This window comes from Macaca nemestrina, chromosome 8 (genome assembly GCF_043159975.1).
Source record: "Macaca nemestrina isolate mMacNem1 chromosome 8, mMacNem.hap1, whole genome shotgun sequence".
NCBI classification, from domain to species: Eukaryota; Metazoa; Chordata; class Mammalia; order Primates; family Cercopithecidae; genus Macaca; species Macaca nemestrina.
The window spans coordinates 141,074,955-141,092,220 of NC_092132.1; the positions used below are offsets into that span (position 1 = coordinate 141,074,955).

General features: G+C 37.6%; 1 long non-coding RNA gene across 2 annotated transcripts in view; it reads right to left on the reverse strand.

Moving 5' to 3' along the window:
* The window catches only part of LOC105491120 (uncharacterized), a 28,745-nt gene extending 15,431 nt beyond the window's left edge, over nt 1-13,314 (reverse strand). Inside the window, exons 1-3 of one of the 2 annotated variants that reach the window (XR_011606570.1) lie at nt 13,233-13,306; nt 12,374-12,513; nt 9,962-10,039 (exon numbers count right to left, since the gene is read on the reverse strand). This is a non-coding gene — a long non-coding RNA (uncharacterized lncRNA). Of the gene's footprint in view, nt 1-9,961; nt 10,040-12,373; nt 12,514-13,232 lie in introns of both variants that reach the window. The other variant, XR_011606571.1, reaches the window with a different exon arrangement.
* Nucleotides 13,315-17,266: the final 3,952 nt, after the last annotated feature.

The window sequence follows — 17,266 nt, forward strand, 5'->3', positions numbered from 1 at the left end:
AATAAAATAATCTTATTTCATTTTCTGTTTCCCCTCAGCAGAAAAAAGCCTCTATCAGTTGGGTTTTCTTTATTGACACACATATTTTGTAACATGCTTGTATATCTGCATTTTATCAGCTTCCACCCCCAATAATACCTATATTAAACAACAGATTGCACAATCCTGATTTAAAAACAAAATATCTAGACAGAGCATGAATAGGTTTTGAAATCGGAAAATGGGAAAGGCCTTTGCAAGAATTTGGGTTCCCCATTTACTGAGCATCTGTGGTCTAATCAGTAAGATGAAGATTACAATATTTCCTGTGGATGAGACTCTTTAAAGAAATGATACGACTGTTTTCCTAGAACAGAAACATGGTAGATGCTCAATAAATTTAAATCATCTTTCCTATCAGCATGTATTCATTCCAAAAATATTGACAGAACACTTGCTGTCCATCATATTCTTGACAATTTTGAATCTCCATGAATATTCCTAATGCAGGAAACTTAAAACCCTCCAAGAAAATCCATTCCATTGTGAATCAACACCAATGTTAGGATGTTTCATTTATGTGAATGGGGTATTTGTCCTCTCGTCTTCACAGAGTCTTCTATATGGCAGGCTTGCAACAACATTCATCTCTTCTTCTTTGCTCCAGCTTAACTGTCCCCACTTGTCATAAGCAGTCCCCAGATGACACAGCTGTTATTTTCTGGCTGAATTTCTGTTTGTCAGTCTTCCATGTAGTGCTTATTGCACAGAACGCCACGCAATTCCCCAAGTGTTTTCACACTGGGGCATACTGGCAAGAGACGGTCATCTCCTGAGTTTATTTTACTCATCATCACATTAACTTGCAATTTTTCAAGTGGCATCATATGAAGATTCATGTTGAGGCTCCTTAATCTTACCACATATGTTTCTGTGAAATAATATTACCTTCATATTGAACTTTTGCAGATGATTTTTTCGCTTAATTCAAGATTACAATGATTCTTAATACATTTCAGACAAAAGGAATTTACCTATATCCTATGCTTTCAATATTTTAATGATTTTTTTAATGGGCACCAACTTTTAACAGTAGGGAACATTCTCAACTTTTTCCCCTGAATTTGAATAGTGCGAAATGCTAACCATTATGTAATTCATGTTTGCCTTCATCTTTACTCATTAAAAATGAAGTTTTGAAAATATTGACATCTGGGCTTTATGCACGTATACTTGTACCATCTGGTGGATGTTATTTCCTTGTGGAATAAAAGAATTACATAGTATTTTAGGAAGGCAAATTTGGCACACATAGCCATACATATGGAAGAAAATGAAAATAACAAATTGGTCAGTCAATTCTAAATCTGAATTTATTAACAAGTAAGTCATAGATGCAAACATCTGGAATGTATAGCCACTGGAGCAAATTTAAATCTAATTATTTAAAACATCCTTATTTTATGTCCATTAAAATTAATATTTTGGCAGAACAGACTCTCATATTTTATATCTATATTACAAATTCAAATTATTATTTTATCAGGATAATTTTATATTCCAATTAGACCATTCTGAACATTCAGTACCTTATAGGACAGAATTTGTTCTAAGGAGAGGAGGACTGTGTCAGTGTTTAACTGAATCAAATTTTGTAAGAATAAGTATCCCTAGAGAGAGATTGAACTCACCTTCGTAATGTTTTTCTGGTTTTCCTTAGCCCCTCAACCAAAGCATCCATATATAATGATTTTGCAATACAGTCACCTAAAGTTTATTTGGAAAACTTTGAAAAATAAATTTATTAAATTACGATGGATAATTTTTGTTCAACCACTATGCATCCCCTCAGTTTCTGGTATGAGAGTTTTATTTCCTTAGGCTAACTTTATCTGCCTCACTTTTACTCCACATTCCATATCTCCAAAACATGGCAATGTAATGCTTCCCGAACTAAGGAGTTTATCTCTTCCTTTCAGCCATCAGGTACACAGAATGGCATTGATTTAAGTTGGAACAATGCATGTTATCCCTACCACCACTTTTACTGAAACAATAGAGAGAAACAGACTTATATGTTTACTGAGCTTATTGACCAAGGAGGATATAAGGCCAGAAGTATGGAAGATTATTTTCGAAACGACTTGGAAATAGTTACCTTAAAAGTGAAAGACTACAGGCTATGAACTGAATGCTTGTGGCCCCAGACAATTCATAGGCTGAAATCTTCATCTTCAGGTGGTATTTGGAGATGGGATCTTTGGGAGTTTATGAGCTCATGAGGAGGGAGCCCTCATGATAGGATTAGTGCCCTTATAAGAAGAGACATCAGAGACTTTGCTTAGTCTCCTCGAGCTCTCTGCCATGTAAGGACACAGCAAGAAGACAGCCATCTACAAGCCAGGAAGAAGGCCCTCACCAGAACCAAGCCATGCTGACATCTTCATCTCAGACGCCACAGCCTCCAGAACTGTGAGAAATAAGTTTCTGTCATTTGTTTTTGTTTGGTTTTTGTTGTCAATTTTTTTTTTTTTTTTTTTTTTTTTTTTTGAGACTGAGTCTCGCTCTGTCACCCAGGCTGGAGTGCAGTGGCGCGATCTCAGCTCACTGCAAACTCCGCCTCCCGAGTTCACGCCATTCTCCTGCCTCAGCCTCCCGAGTAGCTGGGACTACAGGTGCCCGCCACCACGCCTGGCTAATTTTTCATATTTTTGTATTTTTTTAGTAGAGACGGGGTTTCACCACATTAGCCAGGATGGTCTCGATCTGACCTCCTGATCTGCCTGCCTCAACCTCCCAAAGTGCTGGGATTACAGGCATGATGAGCTACCATGCCCAGCCACAAGTTTCTGTCATTTAAGCCAGCCAGACTATAGTATTCTGTTATTGCAGCCTGAACCAACTAAGATACCACATTCAGAAAATGACAGCAGACAGATAGACAGAGACACATGTATAGAAATATTGTTTAATCATCTGGATCTTGCTCTGCCTGAAAATCAATTTCTGATCTTTTCAGTTTTGTGAGCCAATAAAAGCTCTTTTTTCTTTATACCATTTTTTAAATTAAGATTCTGCCCATGTACAACAGAAAGATAGTGATTAAAGCACATTTTGAGCTCTCAAACACTCCTGCCATTTCTCTCAAGCCCTAGACTCACATTGGAACAACATTTCAAGGACAAGCAACTAAATGGCCATTAATAGTTGTATATAGTTTTCACCCTTCTCAAAAAATATGCATAGTAAGGAAATGTCAAGATGAGTGCCAATTTAACTATGTTCCACTAATTTCAACAGCAATGGAACAAAGCTATAGTACTTGTAAGAAAAAGACAATATAAGCAATCTATAAATGAATATTTCAACTACAGCAGTAGTCAACAAACTATGGTTCATGGAACAAATCTGGCCCACCTCCTGTTTTTGTAAATAGTGTTTGTGTAATATAGCCCGACCCACCCATACTGCCTGTTTTGGTGTTACAATGGTAGAGTTGAGTGGTAAACACAAAGACTCTATGACCTGCAATGTCTGCAGTATTTACTATCTGGCCCTTTACATAAAAGATTGAAGACCCTGCTACTGTGCACCACCAATTAAAGTGTGCACTATAAAAGTGATCAAATGTGTCCATTATAAGCCCATAAGCAGCATTTGCCTGATCTCTGGATCCCACAAATCAAAACTAGATTGAAAGTGTGAGTTTTTAATAGCATCCAAATCTGTCATATAAACATTCAGTAGCCAGTTATTAGCAATGTGGATAACTCTTCACCTGTATGTTTTTGGACACACAATTTAACTATTTCTCAATGTTCCTTCTAGTTAGGTGTGGCCATGTGACTGAGCTCTGGCAATAAAATGTGATGCGAAGTGATGTGCACTGCTTAACCCTTCAAGACTGGCCCATAAACCCTTCTCACTGATGGGATTGTCACCTTCTACTAGCTTGTTGCAAAATGACTGCAGGGAACTTGCAAGCAACATATTTAATAAGCTACAACCATAACGTGGAAGGAACATGGACTCCTATATCCCCAGTTGAAGGAGAGTTACCCAGATTAGGAAAACCATTTGGGACTTTATGTGTGAGATAAATAAATTTTTCTCATCTTTGAAACATTCTACATTTTTAAATTTCTAAACAATTAGTGTCACCTTAACTAGTACAGAGTAAAAGTATTCAAGCTCTTAAATTTTTTTCTCCTGGTCATCTTTGCAAATATTATTGTTATGCTCTCTGCACTAGGATGGAAAACTTCGCAAGATAAATGAATGAATAAATAAATAAGCAACCAAAATGTTTTCATATTTACCTTCAAGTGAAGAGTAAGGTTAACCTAGTAGGTTTTATCTTTACCTTTGTTTATAAAATGTATATCTCACCTAAAAATTAAGAACACTTAATTTAAGAGATCTATTTTTGTTTATGCTTGGTAAGCTATTAAGCATTAGTGCCATGGAAAGTACATTTTCCTACAGGTACTATGGAAAGTAAATTTATGATTACAAAAAAATAATTAACATATTTTAAAACATTCAATTACTACACAGTTATTATTTCAGAGCATTCTCTGTGATCCCAGTGTTTCCTCTATATATTGACTAATCTTTTATCTTTATCTTTTTATCATATAACAAAGAAAACACTTTGGAATTAAGAAATAGAAATAAAAGAAAGAAACATCACTACCTGCTTTTCCATTCACTTTTCCTGAGAACTTATTTTACAGGCAGCCAGGTTTGGAAAACAGATTTCCAAACTCCAACATAAAGTCATAAGACTATACATGTACAACAATTTTCCCTCTCAGAAATACTGACCTCTTAGCAATCTTTATTTGTAGGTTAAACATCCCAGGTACACGTATGTTGAACCATAGGATGGTTAATTTTATATGTCAAATTGAATGGACCACAAGATGCCCGGATATTTGCTTAAACATTCTTGGTGCACCTGGGAGGGCGTTTCTGGATGAGACTGACAGTTCAATCAGTAGACTCAACAGACTGCCCTCCCAGTGTGGATGGGCTTCATTCAGTTCTTTGATAGCCTAATTAGAACAGAAAGGCTGAGTAAGGGAGAGTCTGCTCTCTCTGCCTGACTGTCTTCAAGCTGGGATACTGGGCTTCTTCTATGTCTTGGAATGGAACCTGCGCCATCCGCTTTCTTTGGTCTCCAGCTCACTGACTGCAGATATTGGGACTTTCCAGCTTCCACAACTGCATGAGCCAATTTCTTATAGCAAATGAATCTCTCCTCCCCCTTTTGGTTATGTTTCTGTGGAGAACATTGACTAATATAACAGCTAAAACAATGGTCAGTTACTTAAATTTGTATTTTAGTAATCACATCAAGTTCATTAAGAATAAAACTAAAGGGATGGAAAAGTTTTACTGATATTTCAAGATATCAAAGTGCAATATTGTATGTTATTTAGCAATTGAATCCAGGACATGATATAGCACACGGTCACAAAAATGTAAACTGTTATGGTATCCAAATTCACCATATGAACATTTAGTGCCAGCCATTTCAAATGAGTTTTATAAACTCCAAAACCAGAAAAAAGGAAATGTGCTTTTTTTGAGGTTATATGTATGGTTATACAATCTAGAACTCCCCACATCTTTTGTATGTGAGGGGATAAAAGGTTGAAAAATACTTATTACATAAGGGGTTTGAGAAACTTAGATCACTGAGAGTTTTATCCCAGGACTTAATTCTTTTTACTTGTGTTCTTTTGACAGTAAATCTGTCTATGGTACAAAGATACATCATGACTCTCAAACACATTGTTTACAGAACAGGCATAGATGCATTCGTGAATAGACCATGAAAATTTGTGTATGGTTGTTTTCTTCTATGACTCTTATGCTTACTTTACTTGTGGGAATCTAGAAAAAAGAGCAACTTAAGGAAGTGTCCAAACATGTCCCATTGATAGTTCTCCTGGGAAATTTTCTGCTGTCACCACAGAAAATTCTCCCCTAGGAGACTGAGCCCATACACTATCAATCTTCGAATTTTAAGGTATATAATAATTATGGGGATATTAAATATTTGCTTCCATATATCCACTTTCAGATAGCCTTTTCCCAGATATTTTGATTCAGTGAGGCTCAGATATGACCTAGGCCTCTACATTCTAACACACACAGTAAAATGGTTCTGACACAGGAGGTGGATGGCTTACGTTTTGAGAAACCACCACATAAACTTTCTTGCTTTCAATGTGATGAGTTTTCCTGTCTGGTTGTATCAGTCAACTTTTTCTGAGTAACAACAACAACAACAACAACAAAAATCTAAGTACATATAAAAATAAGCATTTGTTGATCACATGGCTGAAATCAACTGCGCTCTACTAAGCAGCTCTGCAGATAAAGACTGGGTTTGCTTTCCTGTCTAGGGGTATGTTGGCTGATCTGCTCCTCTAGGCTGGACTCAGCTGGACTCAACTGGACTAGCCATGTCCCCAGGATGATGGCAGAAATGCAGAAAAGCACATGGAACAGCCTGGGTCTCTAGAGGCCTAGGCTCAGAACAGACCGGCTGCCACCTCCATCTAACTCTATTGGAAAAAGTCAAGTCACATCGTCAAACTCAGATTTACAAGCTCAAAAATTATTTTCTGCCCTTTCAGTGTGAGGAACTGCAAAGTAACTGAGTGAAGGGTATAGACACAAGGAGAGGTTACGAGTTAAGGCATTATTGCAATCAGCCCTTAGAAAGTACTGAAACGCAAGTACAGAAAGTGAGCGGTATCCCCATGAACTTTACTGTGGGGAATACGGCCTGTGAATACGCTGATTCAAGACCATTTCTAGAATTTACATCCAACAGGAATGGTGCGTTATACTCCATTCTGTCAAGATACTTATTTCAAGCCTAAGCTGTATCTCCTACACAGTGAACTACATATAAATTGCCGTGCAAGCTCACATGAGTGTAAATACAACTTTGCAAATTTATTAATCTAATATAGTGCTATGTATCAGATACTTCTGAGTTAAAGAAGATATCAAAGGAATTCAGGCAAAAAAATAAAATGCATTATATGAATTTTAGGGCCCCAAATAATAGTCAGGAACAATTTAAAATATCACCCATTTGAAAACTGATAACTTCTCATGTGGAAAATATTCTTGATTAAGAGTACACATTTCAGAATGCATGATATTCTCAAAGTATGCTCAAGGTTAATGCACCTATAACTATGATAAAACAGAATTTTGTGTAGAGAGAACATATATGTTCACAGCAGGACTTGCAATGCAAATCTAAAACATAATTTTATAACCTTTCCTTGATTGATAAGATTATAGATAGATATAACTGTAGCTCATCTTTGCTTATTTATGAAATATATTAAATAAAGACTTTGATCAGTAACAATTGCACATATATATATATATATATATATATATATATATATGAAGGTGGAAGTAATAGAACTGGCTTTCTTCAAGCATCAGAAATTGATACATCTTTAATTCAGCCTGATTTTTGTTAATTAATGTAGATTAGTGCAGTTTTATATTACAGAAATACCAATATATCTTTAATAAATTACTACAGTGCTCTAAAACTTGAGGCGTCTGTGTACATAACATGGAAATATTTAGCAGAAATAATTTTTGGCACATACATAAATCAGTGCTGGAAGAGTTACTGTTCTCAAAGTAAATACAGAGTGAAAAGATAAATGATTAGTCTTGTGCTTGCTCCTGTCATGGGAGAACATAAAAGTCCTCACTATAATAAATAGACCACTCTTTTTTTTAAACTCACATGATCTCAGACATTTATAAAAATAGAAATTTCTCTTGATAAATACTCTTGACTTGGAATGCCACAAGGACATCCTGCTCGGGGTTTCTTTTTCCAAAGTCTTTACTAAATCCTAGTATTCAAAGAAGTTTTGAAGGAAGAAACTTGAGAAAGGCTGATAGAACTGGGGTCTTAAAAAATTAAGGCGCTCGTTTTAACAAGTTGTTCTTTGTTACTATAAGAATGAAGTGTTATTTGCTCTTTGTTGTTGTTGTTGTTGCTGCTGCTGCTGTTTGGCTTAAACTGGCTGGAGTTCCTATCAACCTTTCAGAAATGCCCAAGGCATCTTTCAGGGATCCAGTAAAAAAGGTTGATAGATGTATAGACTCAGTCACCTCAAAGCAAAACAAACATTGCGAGAAGACCCCTGCTCATATTTAACAAAGCAGGGTTAAATGATGAATTAACTAAGGCAAGTCCTGAAATCAAAAATACCAACACAAATTCCCTGTCAAATCGACATCTTACATCTTGTGACTTTGAAAGGCTTACAATTTTTATGTTGTTTCGATACATTATTTTTAATATATAATAACTCCAGAAGTGTCTATCCTTTAAGCTGTCTCCCGTGAGTAACAGTCATACTTAAGTTAACATGGTGGTACAGGATAGACTCCAGATAGGAAGGAAGAGGCTTCCAAAAAAGTGAGGTGGGGGTACTCATCAGACAGAAGTGAAAACAATTTTTCACTTTTCCTACATCCAACGCTAACTATAAAAAGCGGAGATTCTATAGAAGGAGGCATTTTTGCTGTTCATACCATAAAGGACTAAGCTATGCTTATGTGCCATTTACCTTGGATATCCTTGAGGTATATCTGAAAGGGTGTGTTTTCCCACTGGCTATATTGCTAAGCAGTAAATGGCAACTTCCATGAAGACAGGGAATTTGCTTGTTCACTTCTGTATAAACAGGAACCAAAACCCTTCTGGCACATGGTTTGTCACCATTAATAATTGAATAAGTAAATTATAAATTTTAGATCGTTTTAAAGTTGCTTGTAAAAATTGGCAGTTCTATTACAAAGGTAAGTTTCTCATTTAGATGTGGGATATGACTGCATAAATATTGGTCTGAGACAAAGATCTAAGGCATCCATAGTAGAACCTTTTGGCAACAGGGTTTGCATTTAATCATGACAACAGTGAATATCTACCCCTAATTCACTCCCTATTCTACCAAAGAAAGTTTTCAAATATTTTTTTCATAATTATTGATTGGAAGATAAATCAAGGCCATCTTATCTGCTAAATAATAAGGTTGCCTAAAATGATATCTACTGACTCAATCCATACATGGATGTGAGTAATGCAGTTTCTAAGTGTAAGCATATCCTGCAATTGATACCTCATGTATTATCCCATGTTCACACTGCTATACAGAACTGCCTGAGACTGGGTAATTTATAGAGGAAAGAGGTTTAATTGACTCACAGTTCTGCATGGCTGGGGAGGCCTCACACAACTTAAAATCATTGCGGAAGGTGAAGGAGAAGCAAGTACCTTTTTCGCAAGGCAGCCGGAGAGACAGAAAGCAAAGGAGGAGGTGCTACTTACAAATCGCTACTTACAAATCATTAGATCTCGTGAGAACTCAGTCACTATCACGAGAACAGCATGGAGGAAACTGCCTCCACGATCCAATCACCACCTACCGTGTCCCTCCCTTCACACGTGGGGACATAGAGCCGAGCCAAACCGTATCACCTCATTAAAGCAATGTTAAGCTTATTTTGAGGGCTAAGGCTGCCCAGAGAAAGTTTTCACAAATATGCAGATTATGGCAGAAATCAACACTCCTAGAAATTCGTTTATAGTTCCAAACTATACCACAAAGAGCAATTAGGAACTTTAGAAAAGCCATTGGCAGATGAAGCAGCGTCAGTGGCAACTTCCAAATGAAATCCCTCTGGGAATCACCTCTGCTCTTCTTTCATTAGCTTAGGGGCCAGAATCCTTGTGTTCTTCCCTGCACCTCCTGAAGGGCTCTGTCTTCCAGTGTTAAGTGCGCTAAAGGCCACTAAAGGCTCAGGAGGCTTCCCAGGGCTCTCTTCAAACCTCCCTTTCACATCTCCTGTCTCCCTATACAATTTAGGTTTTTTTTCTCAAGGTAAACCAAGGTTGGAAGAGGAAAAAACAGTAAACCTCTTTTGAAGGAATTCACCAGCTTCTTCTTCTTTTTCAGTTTGTCCCCAAATAGCTCCAAGCCAAATACATCGGTCACTAAAACAACAACAAATAAGTAACTTTAAGAATTTAAAAATCAAATTCACCATAACTGATTTTTATTAAATCTCTTATACAACTCTGGGATGATTTTAAGTGAAAAAACCGCAAGGAAGAATATAATAATTGCTTGTCTTCATGCCAAGACAATATTGGCCTATTTTGATTCTCTTTCTGATTCGGTTCTTTCTTCAAGAACAAAAATGTGTACTAATTTAGGCAGGGAATTTGATCTGTAGAGGAAATGCATAAGGATGCTGAGGGAAAAATGAGCCAGGCACTTGGATTAGCAAAATCTAGAAAATCTGTAGTGTGGGAAAACTAACAAGCAAAGAAAAACACATGCTCCAAATATTTTGCAAGTTTAAGAGCCAATTGTTGACTGTGAAGAAATTCAGTCCTGGTAAATCTCCAAGCTTCTCTGCTTTCCATTTCTTCAGACCAAAAACAAACAAAACAAAACAAAAAACAAAAAACCCAAAACCCACAAAACAAAGAGGCAACTGGCAAACGTAAAACTCTAACACTATGTTTTTTTTTCTATAATCTACTATCATAATAGACATATTATTAAGAATGTATAGTCTCTTTGGTGCATTTTACTGTATCATAGATTGTTCATTTCCCTGAATCTTTCTAAGATTATAAATTGAAGGTAGGTTTATCGTTTTCATAGTCATAGGAATAATTCTCATTCTTCACAGAGCTAATTATTTATTTCTGTTGTCTAGAAATCTGACCAATCCCATCAGTTTTACTTGGATGGAGGAAATTCTCTTTACATAGGAGAGAGGAAAAGAGCACAGGTCCCCTGTGGCATTAAACCGTGTCTCCATTGTGCTGCATCTTCTATTTGTCCCTGCAGATTCACTCTGCATTCTTCTCCTTCTGCTCTGAATGGACTATGTCAAAGGATCCTTTGCCTTCTGACTTCAACTTAGTTTGAATGGAGAACACCAAAAAAAAAACAAACAAAAAAAAGAATACAGGAAGGAAGGAGTGTGGGATCAGGTATTTAATGTCCCTTTTCTCTTCCTGGAGGATTATCTGGAGAATCCTGGATGATATAGATTGACTAAATCCTTCAACCAAAGGGGTCATAGCTAATGTCAGGCCACCCTCTTAACACAAATCAATAAATATCTCTTTCTTCTCCTCTTTCCCTCCCACTTCCTCCATTTCTGTCTCTCTCTCTCTCTCTCTCTCTCTCTGTCTCTCGGTCTCTCTCTAATGACCATAAATCTTAATAGCCTTGGGATCTGATATGGTTTGGCTGTATCTCCACCGAAATCTCACCTTGAATTGTAGCTCCTATAATTCCCACATGTCATAGGAGAGACCTTGTGAGAGGTAACTGAATCATGGAGGTGGGTCTTTCCTGTGCTGTTCTCATGATAGTGAATAAATCTCATGAGAGTTGGTGGTTTTATAAAGGGGAGTTCCCCTGTATACATTCTCTTGCCTGCCGCCATATAAGACATGTCTTTGCTTTCCACCATGATTGTGAGGCCTCCCAGGCCATGTGGAACTTTGACTCAATTAAACCTCTTTCCTTTATAAATTACCCAGTCTCAGGTATGTCCTTATAGCAGTGTGAGAATGGACTAATACAGGGTCCTTGCATGGCCTGCCTTTCACCTAATTTATACCTTTAAAAGTTGTCTTTTACTGAACTTGCCTCTAATTATTCAATTTGAGTTTGCCATCTCCTCCCTGCCAGGACCCTAAATGATACATTCACCTCTCTTCCAGTTATCTCTTCCTTAACTCCCCAATTATTACTGCTTTCTTAGTTCTAGGAATCAATATGAGCAACGTATTTATTGAAAAAGTAATCTACCCGGTTTATCTACAAGTCCTCACTACCTGTCACTCCACTGACCCTGCTGTCACTCACTGACGCCACTGATAGGCACAATGCCAGATCCCTTACAAATAGCCTTCCTTACACTGCTGGTGCCCTTCAAAGCACAGGAGACTCACTGAATATTTTAGGTTCAGCTTCTATGCCATTTACTGCTTCTGTTTCCGTAAAAGCTCTTTTTGGTACTCCTGACTGAAAAGATGTTCTTCAAGTTTCTGTATTCAGTGTTCTAACTGTATGCAATGTCAGCACTAAGTATGGCTTCAACTGCCATTTACAGGCTAAAGCTTCCTAAATCTGTAATTCCAGATCTCTCTGTTAATTTGTGGTCCCTATATCTAATAAATTTATTATCAACTCTAATGTGCTAATCAAATCAAACATGTCCATTTATTAACACATCTTTATTAACATATCTGTCTCTTCCTCTGAGCTCTTTTGTTTTATTGCATGTTAAAATCACCAACCTGAACACAGAAGACAAGAACGGTGTGTTCTGGGCCGTGCCAGCTGAATCCCACCCCTAAGACTGAGGCCTGCATTTCGCCCGTTGCTACAGGAATGCTGACAACTCATCGATGTGTACTTCCCCAGGAAGTGCCTTTAGCTAAAAGAATCTCTTTTACCCAAGCTTGTATCCCCTTCCTGGGGTAGCCCACATCCAGTGATTACTAAATATGGAGGAAAAAGGCTCACCCTCCGTGTCTCTACTTGGGACAACTCTGAGGGGCCACTGCACCTCCAGAGCTCCATGTAGCCTCCACTGCCACCACATCACCCTTCTACATCTCCCTTTGCCCAATTCCACTTCTTCCCTCACCCTCTTAAAAAATCTCTGCCGCTAGGTCGGGCGCGGTGGCTCAAGCCTGTAATCCCAGCACTTTGGGAGGCCGAGACGGGCGGATCACGAGGTCAGGAGATCGAGACCATCCTGGCGAACACAGTGAAACCCCGTCTCTACTAAAAAAAATACAAAAAACTAGCCGGGCGAGGTGGCGGGCGCCTGTAGTCCCAGCTACACAGGAGGCTGAGGCAGGAGAATGGCGTAAACCCGGGAGGCGGAGCTTGCAGTGAGCTGAGATCCGGCCACTGCGCTCCAGCCCAGGTGACAGAGCGAGACTCCGTCTCAAAAAAAAAAAAAAAAAAAAAAAAAAAAAATCTCTGCCGCTGTGTCTTCTTCCTGGGAGACCCAACCTCAGCTAGTGGGATCTTAGGGTCATTCTTGATGACTCCATCTTCCTCATCTCCTTCCTCCAATGGGTCACCCAGCCTATGAATTCTCTCTTTTAAATAATCACCCTTTCTTTAAATCTCCACAGTCACTACCTTAATTCTGGTCTCCATTTAGTATCAAGATTATGACAATTATCTGCTAATGGTCTGCCTCACTCTGGCTTTTCTTTCCTCCATCTTATCAGAATTCTGCTACTACAATGATCTTTGCAAATACATTCCATTACATCATTCTCCTGTTAAATTCCATCAGAACTTTGACAACGACCTTCAACTCTTCATAATGGAATTCTTGCCCATGTCTCTGGCGTCTCTTACTATGATGACTCTTGCTGCCACTATTCCTACTATCATTAATTCTGCCGCTGCTGCTGCTACCACTCACAACAGGCACTTACTAGGATGTGTGAAGAAAAAAAGAGACCTCCAGCTACAATTTTCCTAATAGTTCATGCTTATTTATGTTTATGTTCATGCTTATTATGTTCCATCCACATGTCGCACGTATTCCCTCTAGATCATCAATTCAGTTCTTTTTGTTTTTCTTTTTTTTTTTGCGAAGGAATCTCTCACTGTCACCCAGGCTGGACTGGACTGCAGTGGCATGATGTCGGCTCACTGCAACCTCTACCTCCCAGGTTAAAGCGATTCTTCTTGCCTCAGCCTACCATGTAGCTGGGATTACAGGCACCTGTCACACCTGGCTAAGTTTTTGTATTTTTAATAGACACAGGGTTTCACTATATTGGCCATGCTGGTCTCAAACTCCTGACCTCATGATCTGCCCGCCTCGGCCTCCCAAAATGCTGGGATTATAGGCGAGAGCCACCATGCCAGGTCATAAATTCTCAAACTATAGCGTGGGGATCTTGTTAAAATGCAGGCTTTGATTTAGGAGAGCTGGGGCTGCAAAGCTGAAGCTGTTAGTCCGGGGACGACACTTGTCACATCAAGGCTCAAGTTACCTCCTATTTAGTCGTCAGAAAAGAGATATGGAGAGTATTAGTCTTTATAGCGACATCTGAGTAGGGGGTGTTTGCCCCTGCTACAATGTCTTACTGGATACTGTTTGCATTCTATTCGCCCAGTAACACAGAACTTACCCACCCAGCAGGGAATATATCCAGGGTCTGGGAGGTACTTCATGATAGCTGGTAATAGCTACTATTCTCCCAGATGGCAATCCCACTCACTGTTAATTATTTTAAAGTGGCAGTGGTCCCTAAGAGATCATCCATCCTGTCTAACAAAAAAGCAAATAAATACACTAGGAAAATAAACACAGAATTAAGAATATCCCAGGCTGGAGGAGAGAAATATGCTTACTGCTTTCTTAAGTTGAGAAAGCAGTAAGTATATTTCTTGCTTATGTTTACTGCTTGTCAGAGTTAAGCAACTTGTCAGAGCTAAGACATAGTAGCCATAAGAGATACCATGCCACATCTCTTCCAGGAATTAATGACCATTATCTGTAATTGATTGAGTCTTACTAATATACCATCAGGCAAGCTTCTAGACTAACGTCATTCTTGGAAGCCAGTGAAATTCATATTACAGATTTAAGGTCCTTTGATACAGTATAAATAACCCCTATATACTTATCTTATTAAAACCATTATATATATTTGCCATTGAGGCCTTTATAATATTTCTTCTGTGTAAAAGAAAAAAGATCAGGAAAAGAATAAACCAAGAATATTATAATTATCATCAAAGATAAAAATAATAAAAGGTGTTATCAAAAATAGTAACAACATTATAGTGAAATAAATAATTCATCTGAATGAGAAAAATTTGAATCCGTATGCATCTCAAAATATATAGCTACAATATATGAAATAGAAATGTATATACCCATCATGAAAAATTCAAAAATTGATTGTTATAGCACATGTATTAATGAAGCAAATGTGGGAATGACAAACACTAACTTCCAAATAATGTTTACTTGGGGAAAAAAGTGAAAAAATGTATTTTTAAAAATATTTCTTTAAAAATGCAAAGACATCTATTGCAAATAGTACATGTTGGCATCTGCTTAATCTCAATGAGAGGTAAAGTAGATTTCTGTGATATCATTTTTGAATGCTTAAAAAGTTTTATTAATTTTTGGAAGGAATGTATGTAAGGTGATTTTGAATGGTAACGTTAAAGCATTAACGTTGCTGACTGTGTTTAGATTATCATTATCCAGCTAGGACATCACACCCAGTCTTAGAATCTGTAAATATAGTAAGGCAATATCATTTGGTAGTTAGTTGAGAATATTAGCAAGCTCTTGTAATTCATTTTAAGTCAGAGATGGGTGTCAGTATCTTTGAGCCATGCCTTATTAAATGCCCCTCTTTTGTTGACACTATAGTGATGTGACAATTGGTCAGCTTTGATTACAGAATCCCATGTCCCCTGGAGTGAGTCTGCCTGTTAGTGGTAGCCCTAAAGAGTTAGTTTTTCTTGGTCGATGTTTTGAATAAAATCATCTGTAACTTTAGCTGGGGCCCCGCTGTGTGCATTTGGACTTCTGCCTCTTAATATAACCATTTCATGTTTTTCCAGTTTATTTTTGGTTAACTTATTCCCTGGTTTTGACTGGACTTTGTCTTTTTTATTTTTTATTTTTTTAAATCCAAAGCCTGTCCTTTTTAGAGTGGCTTAAAGAAAAAATGCTAAGGAATGGATAGAGCAGGTTGTTTTACAAATAATGGTTTCCTCTGCTTCCCGGGTGGGACTCGGGTTCAGAGGCTACGACTAATTGAGGCCTTGATATTCTGTCTTTTCTTAAGCTTCTGTCAAATTAAGGGATCAGTGAAAAGTGTCCTTCCTACAGGATGCTCCTGGTTCCTGTCCCACTACTCTCATCAACTCTACCGTAAGGCCCCAGACAGACCCCTGACAGGTTTCCAGGGAAGAGGAAGCTTCTTGTGGAGTAAGGGAACATCTGCCCACTCTCCTCTTTATATTCATACCACCCTGCTCCATAAGAATCATCAGTGTTCCCGTTAAAAATGTCAGGGCACTCTCCTTTGAGTAAAGCTGCACTCATATTTTTATTAGAGATTCCACAACTACTACTGCTTACATGCTCTTTGTATATCACCACTCTATACTTTTCTCTATCACACTAAGCCAGGTATGTGGATTTTTAGTCCTAATTCTATCATTAACTATTTAGAAAGCATTGATTCTGTTATTTTTCCCCTCCATGGCTCAGTTACTGCTCAGTTACTACTTAAGAATATAAATAAAAACATCAGATTAGACTTTCGTATGGTTCATTTTACTAACTGTATCTTTTTGAGAAAAAAGCTATAAAATAGTTCTGACATATTTCTATGGTTCATTTCATTATCAGTATCTTTTGAGATAAAAAGCTATGAATAGTTTTAATATACAAAAATGCATAAATAATAGCATTATTAACAATTGGGTGTGCAACACCCAATGTTACAAATATGGTTGAAACCTCGCATAGTCTATTTTCTCCATATAGTAGTAAGAACCTGAGGACAAATTGATTATGTTGTTCTATGTTTGTTCTCTTGATTCCAGAAATCCTGCTAGATTTACTAATTTTGTTCAGTTTGAATTTTTTTTTTAATTCTAAAGATTTCTACATAATTTCTTCTATACCTGTAAATTTGCCTGAGAACTTCTTAGAACTTCTTAGAACACCTAAACAGGTGTGTTTATTACCCATCTATCTCCATTTCTAGTTACCAAAACAAAAGAAGGTAGATTAGCTCAGTTGACATGGGGGAAGAAGGGAGACCCCTCAGATACCAAGACAAATCTTAGAGTTAATGGATTTATAAGGAGATGAGAAAGAAGGTGGATTTTGTCTCAGTAATTAAGTGAAAAGAGTCTTGGTGAAGTTTTTCTGCTCTTGAAGGTTTCATTCTCTCTGCTGGATATTGTCTAATGTATAAAATGATAGGTGGTTACTATGGACACCATCTGATACGTACAAACCCACAACAGATAAATTCTCTCATTTATCTGGAGGCCATGCTGTCCCCTCTTTGGAATTTTGACCTCTGCCTTGACAGGTGGATTTTACTTAAACAGTTTGCCAGCGCCCCCCACTAATATATTTAAGCCCCACAAAGTTGAATATTTGTAGCTAATGC